This window comes from Mustela erminea, chromosome X (assembly GCF_009829155.1).
Source record: "Mustela erminea isolate mMusErm1 chromosome X, mMusErm1.Pri, whole genome shotgun sequence".
Classification (NCBI taxonomy): Eukaryota; Metazoa; Chordata; class Mammalia; order Carnivora; family Mustelidae; genus Mustela; species Mustela erminea.
In genome coordinates, this window is record NC_045635.1 from 1,047,699 (window position 1) to 1,062,522 (window position 14,824).

Consider the following 14,824-nt stretch of genomic DNA (forward strand, 5'->3'; position numbering starts at 1 on the left):
ATGACTCTTCGTTTAGCACACTCTGTATCCAGTTTGGTCTGAATGGTTTCTGTCAGACATGGAGCTTTGCGCTCATTGTACGCCATGGAACACCCTCGTCTATTGTAATTGAAAACTATTGATCAGGGGCATGAACCTTCTCTTTTACGATGAGCCCAGGGATGCAATTAATAGATTTTATGAACGTAACATAAAGTCATGAGTGCATTTGGTGGATTCTTGGGGACGTTCAAAAGGCTTGCAAAAGCAGACCGAATGCCTCAAGAAGCCATAAAAAAGAAAGAGTAATGGCTTTTTTTTTTTTTAAATATCCGTATCTGTAATATTTTACTGAGGATGGTCAGCATGGCGATAGACATCACTCTCTGTTTACAGCAATAAAAATCAGATTACGTGGAGCGTTCACTCCCAAATACACACCCATGGAAATTTGTGAATGGTGGGAACAGCCAAAGAAGATTTAGGATCTCAGGACAAATTACCTTAACCCTTCCCTGTGTTCCCCTCGGACCCGGGGATCTTCTAGCTTCCCTTCAAAGTGGTTTCATGTACATTCTTGCTTTCTGTCATCTTAATCTCCCTGCAAGATAAAAACAAAGCAAAACAAGAGAGATTTAAAAAAAAAAATTTCCCTAGACAACTTGGTCAAGCTTTTTTGTTTTTTGTTTTAAATAAAGCATTTTTGTTTTTTTCTTGGAAGTATGTGTTTGATTGAGGACATGCCCCTAGTATATACACACAGCTCTTAGGACTGCATAATAAAACAACAAATCATCCCATTTTTTTTTTAAAGTGGGCAAAAGATAGGAAGAGATAGTGCCCCCAAACCAAGCTCCAAATGGCCAATAAGAACATGGAAAGATGCTCCACAGTAGTGCTCAATGAGGGAAATTGAATTAAAACCCTTTTTGGCAAGAGGCTGATGGGCTTGGACACGTCTGCATGCATCCAAACCCTCAAGGGTCTTCTGCCTGATTGGAAATCCCACAAGCTTTCCTTCTGCTCCCAGAAGCCCAGACAGCCTGTGGCTGCTTGAGGGGAAATCAGAACCACCCACCGCCAAGGAATGGTCTCCAAACAATTAAGATATCTCAGAGCTGGCTTGCGCCTTTGTATTCAATTCTGCTCTTTCAATGCAGTACATGATATGTTGATAAATCTAAATTAAATTAAAAAAAATATTAAGAAAAGTAACAAAATGCATGCAGAGGCTTTTCTGCACAATGATGCTGGGACCTTGAAATATGAGAAGCTAGAGCCCCACAGTTTTTGCTGGGATGCAGGATCTACTTTGAAGTCTCTGGGCTCCCAGTGTAAATTTTTTTTTTTTAATTTTACTTATTTGTTTGACACAGAGACAGATCACAAGTAGACAGAGAGGCAGGCAGAGAGACGGGGGAAGCAGACTGCCCTGCTGAGCAGAGAGACGGATGCGGGGCTCAATCCCAAGGCCCTGAGATCATGACCTGAGCTGAAGGCAGAGGCTTAGCCCACTGAACCACCCAAATGCCCCTGGGCTCCAAGTGTAATCAGTTGGAGAGAAGGCCACGGGGAGGCAGAGATAGAGATGCAGGTATGTGTCCATCAGCCAGGGGACACCGCGGATGGCCGGCAGCCCCTACTGCCTGCCACAGATTTGCCCTTGGAGTCTTTAGGAAGAACCACCTCTGCCCACACCATGGTTTTGGACATCCAGGCTCTGGCGCTGGGAGAGAACAGACTTCCATTGTGCTGAACCACGGAGCTTGGGGGTCATTTGTCAGGGCTGCCCCAGGGCACGAAAGAAGCATGTGCAAGACCCTCAGCAGCTATTGGCACATGGCACAGTGTGGCCATGTCCATGTTCACAGCAGCCAGATTTCCATGGAAGGGCATCCAAGGACGGATGCTATGCAGTTGCCTGGTGTCCTCCGAGACAGTGAGCTTTGTTAGGTTTATTGCCTTCACTGAGCCTTATCTGCATTCTGGGACCTCTCCAGCTGGACACCAGCAAGAGGAATCACCGAATGTCTTTATATCCACATAGACATCTGGTGCACAGGATGTGTAACCAGCTCCCACGCTGGCCCCAAGGAGGTGTGCATGGACTATGGTGCCAGAATTGTGCACTCAGAGTTTTTGCATTTTTCCCATCGCCTGTGTGGGTTGACAAAAGTCTCTGAGCCGTGCTCTCCATTTGTGCCAGAAGGACTTGAAGGACCCATTATCCCTGCATGCACACCATGCCGAAGACACAGACTCGATCTTGCAAATGACTAGAGCTGACTGTTGATGTGGGCATCACGTGACACACCAGCCATGATGGTCATTCCCAACCTTGGGGGTTGCCTCTGGTGTGCTGAGTCTCCAGAAGACCATACATGACTGTCAGTACGCACATCCTGAGCACCGTCCCCCGCCTGACCGGAGAGAGGAATCAGAGGATGACAACACACGGACATCACTTTAAACCACATGGTTAGGCAAGCTTCATCGTCATCAGTGGGATGCGGTGCCAAGAACGTGGTAGGGTTCAGAGGCACAGCTGGAATTTCCATGCCCCTTCCTGCATGGGCCACATTGCATACCACTCAGCCTCTTGGAGGAAAAGGAGGCATCCGCCCTCTGTAGTTCAAATAGGGTCACCTTGGGAAAAACAAAGAGGCATGAAGACCCCAATGGCAGTGACAACTAATTCTTGCTTACGTTGCATATTGTGTGGGGCTGGACAGGACACAGAAAGCGAAGACCCTTGACCCACCCCACCCCATCCTTTCCTCCACTTCTGGGCAGCTGTTAGCCATGCACTTGGTTACAAAGCTTGGGAAGAAATGGGTTGGATTCCCAGTTGATTGCACAGTCGGCCAAGAAATTTGGGGACTTCATGCTCAGGTACCATCTGGATATGAAGATTCGCTGTGTTATTGCTGGAATCATACGTGTGCCGACATCTCGATTTGAGGGGAATCCACGATCTGTTTTTAGCTCGGTCGCTTGGTCACTCCTGCGGTTTTGGAAAGAGAGTAATTTTAAGAAAATGAATAGGTAGTTGGTGGGTATTGAGAAAGGCTCTTGTGGTGAACACGGTGTTACACATGGAAGTGATGAATTGCTAGGCTCTACACCTGAAACCAACGTTACCATATCTTAACTAACTAGCATTTAAATGAAAACTTGGAAAAAATGTATATTCCTAGTAGAGTAGCTGGAATTCATCCTCTCTTTGTGCACACCCCGTAGTTTATGTCTGTGTGTTACACACTTCCCAACTAATGGGTCTCATCTGCCCTTCCTGCCTTCCTCATTGGAAAACCATTCTGGCTCACTGTCTAGTCAACAAAGGTGGAAGAAAGGTACTGCCTTCCCCCTCCATGACTTAAATTCTTGAGCAGAACCCCCCCACCCCCCGCCCATTGGCTGGGTGGCCCAGTGAATAGATAGCAGGTGATTGCCCGTGATTGTTCATGGGTCTGTGATTGGTGCATTCCATGTGAAGAAGTCTCTCTTTACTGTGTCTCTGTGACTCATCTCTTGTGAGTTCCCTGAAGGCAGGTTTATGCCCCATCACTTCCCCAATGGCGGTGCATAGTGATGGCTGATAGGGAGGTACATTCACTAGCAGGGGTATGAGTGATGTTTCCAGATGTTGAACATTGCATATATGTGTCCTCACATGCAGGAAGCATCAGCCTGTCCACCCAGGGCTCCCAGAGAGAAAGAAGGTACCCTGCCGGCGAGCACCCCCAGCCCGCCCGCCATGTTGTTTTTCGCTTGTTTCTTTGTTTGTTTTAGTTTCTTGCATCAGTTCTGACCTGGAGAGCCTCCATTTGATTCCTGGCTTCTCCTCTTGCCATTTCGTCCCCTGAATCAGCCCTTTGTTTCTTAGGTCAGCGCCATTCTTCCCTCATCACCCTGGTCTCACGTTTCCCTAGTTTTCTGTTTGGATTTGTGTTGCATTCGGTGAGAGTCTCAAGGTCTAGATTGACTGCCCCTCCTTTCTGTTCAGGCCACATCTATCCTCAATGTCCTTTTTATTGGCAGGCACATGGCCTTGCCAAGAGAGAAGAGTGTGTTGTGTTGAGATACAACGTGATATCAACATTTCCCTTGTACACAAAATCATGTACACAAAATCATGATGCCTACCGTTCATGATTCTCCCCAGTGTGGTATGCTGAATCACCCCACTTTGTCCAATTAGGAATCAAAACAGCATCTATTCCTGCCTGGTGTGTTAACAAATGTCATAGTGGACTTTTCATGTTAGGAAGGGCACATGATGCACAGTTAATGGGATATGGGTTAAGCGAGCTGAAATATGGCCCATGAGACTTTATTATGATCGACCACATTTTACATTTTGTTTTATAACGCATGGAACTGGCAAGAAGAAAATAGGAAGAAAGAAATCGTCAAAAACCATCATGCAGAGCTCATTGCTTGCATATTAAACCCCTGTTCTGCGTCAGGCTAGCTCTGCAGGGAGGCATAACCACCTCATTTCTGGGGTTGCCCTGTCCCTTGGCATCAGTGATGCTGACAGAGGTCTGAGCGGAAGTATTACCCTGGACTTTTCACCTCCATGGACAAGGTTGCCTTTTTTTCTTGCTGGATTACAAAGTAGCTGTGGATGATGGTGTGTTTCTTGTATTTCTCTTGCCACCATGTTGGATCTCAGTGGTCCAACTGGAGAGCTCCCACTCCCAAGCAAGATGTATTAAACAACCCACATGATTTCGTTCTGCAATTTTGAGCCCATGAAAGGGACTGAGAAGTCTCATGAATCATTCGGAAACTGCGTGCAAACTTTGTCCCTGTGAGTGCATATGCATCATATTAAATTTTCAGAAGGGTTGGGGTGGGAGGCATAGGGACGTTTGGGACATTGGAAAACAGTGAGTGGTTTTCAGAGGCTGATCCTTGAATCGTGGGCTGGTAGAGCAGCCCTACCTCCATTTCCTACAAGTAAATAATGCCGGCGCCTCAGACATTGGTTCCCATTCAGGAATAAAGGCCGTTTACCACTAATATGTTATGAAAATACAGTATACCAAACCCAAATGAGCATATTCCAGGAGTTTTACTAAAGATTCTGATTCATCTGTTTCCTTACAACTTGGGTGGCAAAGCGGTACTAGGTGATGTTCCTGACTTTTAGCCATGCCCTCAGACTTGTCAGTCACTGCAATCTCCACAATCTGGGGAAGGTGGCTTTGTAACCAGTGTGTCATGGGTATTGTATACAGTCGGTTATAAATGTGATTGTGGTTCCTCTCACCTTTGGCTTATAGCTCAAAGCTGGCTTATCTTCACCATTACCCACTCACTTTGCTGTGTGATTTTTGGTTAGCAATACTGAAAGCGGTGAATATTTGTATTGACATTTTGGGGCCAAAGGATATAAATGCATTTCAACTCAGATACATATCACAGAAATGTGACCTTCCCTTAGGATTGCTTGCAGGGGTTGGGGTATATTTGTGCAAAGGTATTATACTGTAACTCGTGATGCATTCAACTTTATATCACAGAATTCCATTTCTCAAACTTAAGTATCATTTTTATATATATTGGCCACAAATGGAAATTTACTGGTATATTCCACAAATTGCTATAGGGGCCCTGCAGGCAAACCGATTGCTGTAACTTATGAAATGGTTTCCTTGTAAAACCATGAGGTACTAGTTGGCGTGGGCCGTCATAATAAACCACCATAAGCTAAATGGTTGAATCAATAGACATTTAGTGTTTTCTGGTCCTGGAGGCTGGGAGTCTGAGATCCAGGCGGGGCTGGAGGTCTGAGATCCAGGCGGGGCTAAGGCTGGTTCCTCCTGAGGCCTCTCTCCATGGCATGTAGAACCCATGTTCTCCTTGTGTTCTCACTTGGTCACCCCTCTGTGTGTAACTGTGTCTTCATCTCTTATAGGGTCACCAGTCCTACAGGATCAGGGTCCAACCTAGTGACTTTAATTACTTCTTTAAAGACTCCATGTCCAAAGATAGTGACAGTCTGAGGTCCCATAGACTTGGCATCAGGGATAATGACCGAGGTGTGATCAGAAATAATACTCTGGTGGTCCATATATGCAATGGAGTATTACACTCCATCAGAAAGGACGAATCCCCAACTTTTGTAGCAACATGGACGGGACTGGAGGAGATGATGCTGAGTGAAATAAGTCAAGCAGAGAGAGTCAATTATCATATGGTTTCATTTCGTTGTGGAGCATAAGGAATAACATGGAGGACATGGGGAGATGGAGAGGAGAAGGGAGTTGGGGGAAATCGGAGGGGGAGGTGAACAGTGAGAGACTGTGGACTCTGAAAAACAATCTGAGGGTTTTGGAGAGTGGGAGGGGGGGATTAGGTGAGCCCGGTGGTGGGTATTGTCTAGGGCACAGATTGCATGGAGCACTGGGTGTGGGGCACAAACAATGAATCTGGGAACTCTGAAAAAATTAAATAAAAAAAAAGGAAATATTATTCTGGGCTTTTTACCTCTGTGGATATTTGTGTACAGGTGATATAGATAGGTGGTTTGTATATATAAATAATTTTTATATATATCCAAAGCATATGTGTGTGTGTGTATAATATTAGTGTACATATGATTTACTTAGATCCTGTACATGTATATAGAAATAATTCATTTTATTTTATTTTTTAAAGATTTTATTTACTTGTCAGAGAGAGAGTGTACACAAGCAGAGGGAGAAGCAGGCTCCACACAGAGCTGGGAACCTGATGCAGGACCCTGGGATCAAGACCTGAGCTGAAGGCAGACCTTAACGGACGGAGCCATCCAGGCATCCCAATAATTTAAAATATCTATATCTATATTTAAATATATCTATAGCCAAAGATTATAAATTTATTTCTCTTTGTGTATGTGGGATATGTATATATGTATCACATGCACTCAAAAACTTATTTACACAATATGTATTTGTATGTAAAATCATTGATACAGACTCGTGATGATAGATAGTGCTTTCATGTGGTTTATACATCAACTGTCTTACTGAATGACTGTGTGTGGCTTTTTCACCCTATAAAATATTGGTCAATAATATAAAATAAAATGAGCGTGTTGATACACATCGCTGTGTTCCGTTTTACTATTCTGCCATGTTTTACACATTTCTGATTTAGGAAGCGGCATGCATCCGAGTGTGAATGTGTTACATCACTTTGCTGAAGTTTACTTTTATTTTTGGTGTTGAATTGCTTTCTGTCTTAATTGTGTCTTGAATTAATGGTGCTTCATCAGCAGGATTTAGATGACTCCTTGCTGGTTATTTTTATACGTTTAGCCTTTCATTTTTTTAACCATTTTGTGTAATTTGGTTTATTTTTTTAATAAGTACTTCACATTTTATTTTATTTTTAAAGATTTTATTTATTTATTTGACAGAGAGACACAGCGAAAGAGGGAACGCAAGCCGGGGGGTGGGAGAGGGAGAGGCAGGCTTCCCAGTGTGGGGCTTGATCCCAGGACCCTGAGATCATGACCTGAGTGGAAGGCAGATGCTTAACGACTGAGCCACCCAGGTGCCCTGTAATTTGGTTTATTATGTACACAGACTAGAATCAGATTAAAACATACATCTATGTAGTCAGAATCATATTTAATATGAAATTTTTGCTTAATTAATTGTTTTAACTGAATTTCTATTAGATCTGATATCCTGGCACTGGTAATTTTTTTTTCTTTTGTTGTATTATTTCCATGTATTTGAATCTTACTTTTAATTCTGTTAGATCCTTTGAGGTCTTTGTTCTGCTTTTCTCCTATCTTGGCTTGAAGTCTGTACAACTGCTTGACATAAGCACTTTTCTTCCCAACATGGAAGTCATCCAAGAACATTAAAGGGTTCGTTCACTTGTTGGAGTGATACTTAGCCTGTCCCCAGAGAGAGCCTCTGTAGCCTTTCCTTATGTAACGGGATTGGATTAAAAACTTCCAGTGCCTTGGGTCCCATGCCAGAAGGTGCCGTACCACATGAGTTGGCGGACAGGCAGGTGCCAAGCGGGGAGCAGGGTCTGCCACTCTGTTGACTGCCCTGCACCATCTTGAATCAGACGGTGTTATATGTTTCAGACTTGCTAAGAGAGTAGACTTAGATGTCCCCAACCCAAAACAGAAATGGTAATTGGGTGAGGGGCGGAGGTGTTAATAACCTGATCACACTGGTTATTCCAAGCATGTATGTGTATCAAGTCATGTTGTAACATGACAGAGAACATGGCGGACAATGTTATGGGTCATGACATCACTGTCTGATGATTCACCCCCTATGTGTATGTCTTTGCATAATTGACATACAACACTGCATAATTACTTAAGCTTACCCGATGCTGTGTGCCAATTATATGTCAATAAAGCTGGAAAAAATTAAATTCTCATATTTCCAACAAACAAACACAAAATGAAATGGAAGATCACGTCTGCTGTGAAGCTCTGGTCGGGAGCAGAAGAGGTGATCTCCTTTTCCTACATTTCAGGAGACACTGGGCCATCCCCGCACTCTAGAAAAACCAAATCACGGGGCTCTGAGGAGTGACGATCACAGCCTGAGGGCCACGTCTTGGCTGGGCACCGCGTGAGCAAACATCCTGGAGGTAGGCAGTCATCTGGGTTTTATTTTCTCTGTACACGTGATTTATGTTCAGTGGAGTGGCGTTCTGTCTGAATCTGTGTTACAGAGGATAAATTGTATTTTCTCCTCTTTGATACTGTGGTCACGGATCTGGGTTTTCTTAAGAAAATCAGCTTTCTGTGAAAGCCTTGTTCTATTCTTTCATGGGCCTGATGGGAATCATGAGAGTTTACACAAAGCCTCAGTGGGAAATTAATGAGTTAGGATATGGATAACGTCAAAAGGGTTGGGTGTAGGTCCCATCTCTGCCCCTTACTGGGCAGAATCAGGGTCTTAAAAGGCACCCATGTCCTAATCCCTAGTCCTCAGGACCCGTGAATATGTTACCTTATGCGGCCAAAGGGAATTAAGTTTGCAAGGGAATGAGGGTTGGCAATGAGTTGATCTTAAGATGGAGGTGATCCCTGATGATGCAGGAAGGATGGATGTGATCCCAAGGGTCCTTCTAAGCGGAGGAGGGGGGGAGGAGGAAGGTCAGGGTGATGTCATCTGTGAAAAACTGGACCACCCATTGCTGGCCTTGTAGGTGGAGAAAGGGGCCACCAGCCGAGGAAGGTGGGTGGTCTCTGGAGGCTAAGAAAGGCAGGGGATGGATTGTCCCCTGGAGCCTCCAGGAAGAACAAGCCTTGCCCACACCTGGATCTTAGCCCCAGCAGATTCCTACCCCCCAGGAGTGGAAGATACTAAATACACATGCTTGAAGCTTTAAGCGTGTGCTAATTTGCAGCCATAGCCGTGGAAAGCAAATCTTCCTTATACCTGGTTCCTTAAATCTTAACTCAGAGGAGCTCTGTTGTTCTGAAACCCCCTGGGGTGGCCACCCCATGCAGAGAAAGAGCCATATAAAAGGCACATTATGCTTTTAACCACAGCTGACCCTGTGGAGGAATGCACACACACACACACACATGCATGTTCTTTTCTAAAGATCTGATGGTTGGTGACAATAGGTGGTGGATTGTCACCACACACAGAATGCCGAGTCCGAGTCCGTAGGCACTCACAAGGGGAAACAAAGCCAGGGTCTGGGAACTGCCCGCCAGCACAGACTTGGATGTCTCTGTGTCTTCTTTTCGGTTACTGGTCATTCGCATCCGTCCTTCATGGCTGTGTCGCTTCTGTTCCTGACGGACGTGGAAGAAATCACGCCAGCTCCCAGTGTTAGCAGAGCAAGGGAATGCCTACGATGCAGGTTTGAAATATAGTAAAACCTACAAACCATAAACGTGCCATTTTTTTGAAACATAAAATGAAACATTTAATTTGAAATGAGATTTTATCCAAAACATAAAAAATGTACACCTGGACTCATTTTGAAGTGTTGAATGGCATGAAGTACCTTCACTTTGCTGTCCATCCATCTCGACCATCCACGCGCAGAGCTCTTTAAAACCTGCACCACGGGACGTCTGGGTGGCTCAGTGGGTTAAGTCTCTGCCTTTGGTTCAGGTCATGATCTCAGGGTCCTGGGATTGAGCCCCACATCGGGCTCTCTGCTCAATGGGGAGCCTGCTTCCTCCTCTCTCTCTGCCTGCCTCTGCCTACTTGTGATCTCTCTCTGTCAAATAAATAAATAAAATAAAAAAAAAAACCTGCATCACTGACACCCTATCGCCATGAAACACTAAGTCCTCATCCTCTTTCCCCAGCCTCTGGCATCCACCATGTTCCTTTCTGACCCTATGCATTCGCCCAATCTGGATATTCCATATAAATGGGGTTATATAATATAGGGTCTTTTGTGCCTGGCTTCTTTGACTCAGCATCATGTCCTCAAGGTTGATTCATGTTGAAGCAGGTGTCAGAATTCCCTCCCCTTTTTATGGATGAATAACATTTCATTGTATGGAAACCCCACATGCTGCATATCCTTCTATCTGTCCATCTATCCATCCAATTATCCATCCATCCATCCATCCATCCAACATCCATCCATCCATCCATACATCCATCCAACATCCATCCATCCAACCATCCATCCATCCATCCATCCATCCATCCATCCATCCAACATCCATCCATCCATCCATCCAACATCCATCCATCCATCCATCCAACCATCCATCCATCCATCCATCCATCCATCCATCCATCCAACATCCATCCATCCATCCATCCAACATCCATCCATCCATCCATCCAACCATCCATCCATCCATTCATCCATCCATCCATCCATCCATCCAACATCCATCCATCCATCCATCCATCCATCCAACATCCATCCATCCATCCATCCAACATCCATCCAACCATCCATCCAACCATCCATCCATCCATCCATCCAACCATCCATCCAGCCACTCACTCACCCATCCACCCACCATCCATCCATCTACACATCCATCCATCGATCCATCCATCTATCCAATCTCCATCCATCTGTAGACACCTGTGTTGCTTCCACCGCTTGACCACCATGAATATTGTGGATAATACTCTGCAAACAGAGCTGTGCAACTATCTCTTCAAGATGTTGCTTTCAATCCCTTTGGGTAAATACCCAGACTTGCAATGTGAGATCCAGGGGCAGCTCCTTCTTGCATGAAACTTTATACCGCTGTCTACCGTGGCTGTACCCATTTACCCACAACCCACGCACGGGTTTGTCATTTCTCCAAGTCCTCCCCAACACTTGCACTCTCTGGTTTCATGTTTGATTTTATTGTCTAGACATCATCATGAGGGTGAAGTGCTGTCTCATTCTGGTTTTGATGTCCATTTCCTAAATGGTTAGTGATGGTGAGCATCTTTTCATGTGCTTATTTGACCCTTTGTGTATGTTCTTTGGAGAAATTTCTATTCATCTTGGATTGAAAAAAATCAGATTGTTTATTTTGTTGTTATTGTTTCTAAGAAACAATTTTTTTTTTTTTGCAGGCCCCAGGCGAGATATAAGAATGTGTGAGCTTCTCAAATTCTGTGAAACCCCCAACCACATTTGGAAGTCTGTTGCTTCCAGCCCTGCCTCTGCGGGGGGGTCACCTCAGTCCCGTAAATGTGCCTTCCAACCTCCCTGGAAGTCTGTGCTTTTGGGGGGACTGAGCTGGGGGTTCCCTGGAGGATCTTGCCTGTGCGGCGGGGGAAAGTTAAAAGGAAAAGGTCTGTTTCCTGCCAGCATCATGAAAATATGGTCATGTCTACACTTGTCAAGCTGAAAACATACAACTTCAGGAAAGGACAGATCTGAGTGTCTGGAGGCCATGCAGTCGTGATGGGGTCTGGGGTTCCCCATATGGGGAATGAATGGGGCTTGTTTCTAGGGGGATCAAGATTCTGGGCTAGGAGAGACTGGCCCCCAACAGGATACTAGCCTTGTGTCTCAGCGTGTGTGCTGCTAGCCCCAAGCTCCACGGGAAAAGAGAAATACTTGCAAACATATTCCCACTGGGGCTGTTTTCTCGGTGCAAATGTCTGAGAGTGTATTTGCAAGCCTTCGAGACGTGAAGCCTTGCCTGAACCTGACCAGGATGGTGGTTCGGACCGTGGTTACTGAGATAAGCAACCTGACGTGCACCGACCCATCTTTCTTGGGCAGTGGAGACGCTTAGGATTTGCAGGACGAGACACAAGATCGAGACAGAGCCATGCTTTTGCAGAAAGTGCCCACAGAACAGCGGAAGTCACGGGAGCTGTCGGAGCGGCTTTGCATTGCCAAGGAATCAATCCATTCTGGGAAGACTGCTCAATGTAGATCTAGATAACCAGATGCATGTTGGTCCGGCTGCATTGTGAGCCAATTAAGAGACAGATGGATACAAAAGTCAGGAGATGGGGAGGACCCTACCCGGGCTTTGCTGGGGTCCTCGGGTTTCAACAGCTCTTGGGAGGTGTGGCGGAGGCACAGCAAGCAGACATGATCCGAATCTGCCTGCCGTACCTGGCGCTCAGGGTGCGTGTTCAGCCAGGGATCTGCCCATAAATGTCACAGCACGTTGGTATGCCTTCCTCCCAGTGTGGCTCCTCAAAAGGACACCCACCCGCCATCACACACCTTGAAACATGGGCTCGAAGGATGTCAGCATCCCTTAAAATTGTAGCTCCCAGAAAGCTTCGAATGCAGCACAACCCAATGCACAGAGCTATCAAAGCAGTCCGGTTCTAAAAGCGAAAACCCAAAGCATAAGATGGTCGGATGTGTGCCCAAGTCTGGGAAATGTCCCCGTCCCTCACAAACCCTCATTTGTCTGAGTCAAGAGTGTGCACGCCTCGCGAATTCACGACAGGTCCTCCATCAAAGAATAGTGCACTTTGGAAAACACCGTCTGCCTTTTATTGGAGACTTTTGTATAAAGGTTTCCGCCTGGCTCTGGGTTCTGATGTCGATGTTCTGGGCATGCACAGTTTGGTTTTCTTCCCTGAGGTCCTGCTGTGTGGATGCTCGCTGGACCCAAGGGTCCCCAGGGGCCCAGAGTCGACACTGAGGATGGATGGAGACCAGAGTCCACAGGCTGCCTGCAGAGAGACAGCAGATGAGTGTCTGGTGGGCACAGGGCTCCGTGGTGGGAAACCACTGACCACGGGTGGTGTGGGCATGTGGCGGGTGTAAAAAGGAACCACAGCTCGTGAGAGAGACGATGTTGTTCTCTGCAGGAGAATAAGCCCCATGGCACGTGTCGTGTAAACGGAAGCATTTTGCAACGGCGAAGTGTTCATTTTCCCGGTCGTTGAATGGATGGGGGGCAGTGCCCAGAGACATCATGCTCACAACAGGAGCTCCTGGGTATCAGGGGACACATTAAGAGCCTGGTCGACCCCCCAGTCCCCAGCAAGAGCCTTGAGAGGGTGAAGACAAATGATCACCTCTTTGTAGGTGACCCAGTCCGACGATCAAATAAATACACCAGCCATCCAGTTTCCTTCTCCACCCCGTCCAAGCTCTCTCTGCCCTGCCCATGCAGAGGAAGGAGGGTTAGCAAGGGTCGAGGACATCACCCAGACTCGGGGACACATCCTGGCCTATGATGCTTTGGGTTTTCGCCACAAGACCTGGACTGTTTTTACGCTTCCGTGGGTCTGGCTGTGTTGGATTTGAACCGTTCTGGGAGCTATCGTTTTAAGGGACCCCTCGGTGATGGGGGTTTAATTCCATCCCATTTACCAGGAAGTTTTTCATGGCCGGATGTGGCAGATGCCTTCAGAGGAATCTCCACGAAGACCCCAATTCTCAAGCCCCCAGCGGTGCTGCAGGGGCTGCCGAGATGGGCTTGTGTGCAAGGAAATGGGAGTTAAACTCCAGCGGGGATCTCCGAAACTCCTGTGGGAGGCTGGACCCTATTCGGCACACATGCTAATTGCAATGCATGGTTTTGCTGTCCCGTGCGCAAAGACACGTCTAACAGCGTGTTTCAAGCCTGTGCAATGTGTTGGCTCCACTGCACACAGGCACTGTGGAACTGCAGGGTCTGGGGCCATTTTGGTCAGGAGAGGCTCAGGCAGCAGATCCCGATGTTGCTTTGGTCCCCGCTGGCCGTGCAGACTTTCGAAGACACTGGGCTGTGCAAGGGTTGTATTACCTAGATAACGTAGCCCCTTCCACGAAGTCAACCCTCATTGTCAGCTGTCGAAGGGGCTCAGACGCTCCTCTGCTTCCGATTTTGCCCAGAAGGTTGGTTCTTGCACTTGCCTCCATCTGCCGCGGGGACGTCGCCAACGCTTGCAATGTGCAGACACTAGACGGACAGCACCAGGGGGCATCTTCACGGTCCCTGGACCTTATCACGTGTGATGGGAGCTGCCAAGCAAAACCGGACGGGGAAACACCGTTTTGTTTTCAAGTGGCCATCACCCATCACACATCGCCTCTAAGCAAAGGTTGCGATGATCCGTTTCAAGGCGTGGCCGTGAAAAAACAGGAAAGACACTTAGACGCCAGCTTTTGTGATGGCGTTTGCATCTGACGAGGAAAACGAACCTAGACGGAAAGCCATTAAAGCCGTATCAGAAGGTGCGTATTCTAACGTCGGTGTTTTGCGACAGGGTCCACTGGTCGAAGGAGGCTGGTCCAACATCTACGTTTTGGGCACGCCCCTCCTTGGCATCTTTATTTTATTATTTTAGGTTTTATTTATGCATTTTAGAGATAGAGGAAGAAAGACAGCACGTGTTGGAGGAGGAGTAGAAGAGAGAATCCCAAGCAGACTGCCCTGCTGAGCGCGGAGCCCATCAACGGGGTTCATCTCACA

At 46.6% G+C, this 14,824-nt stretch overlaps 1 long non-coding RNA gene across 1 annotated transcript; it reads right to left on the reverse strand.

Annotated features, from left to right (window-relative positions):
• Positions 1–8,946: 8,946 nt before the first annotated feature.
• On the reverse strand, positions 8,947–10,102 carry LOC116583644. The gene is made up of 2 exons (XR_004282817.1): positions 9,979–10,102; positions 8,947–9,820 (listed from the first exon to the last, which is right to left on the reverse strand). It is a non-coding gene; the product is annotated as an uncharacterized LOC116583644 (long non-coding RNA).
• Positions 10,103–14,824: the final 4,722 nt, after the last annotated feature.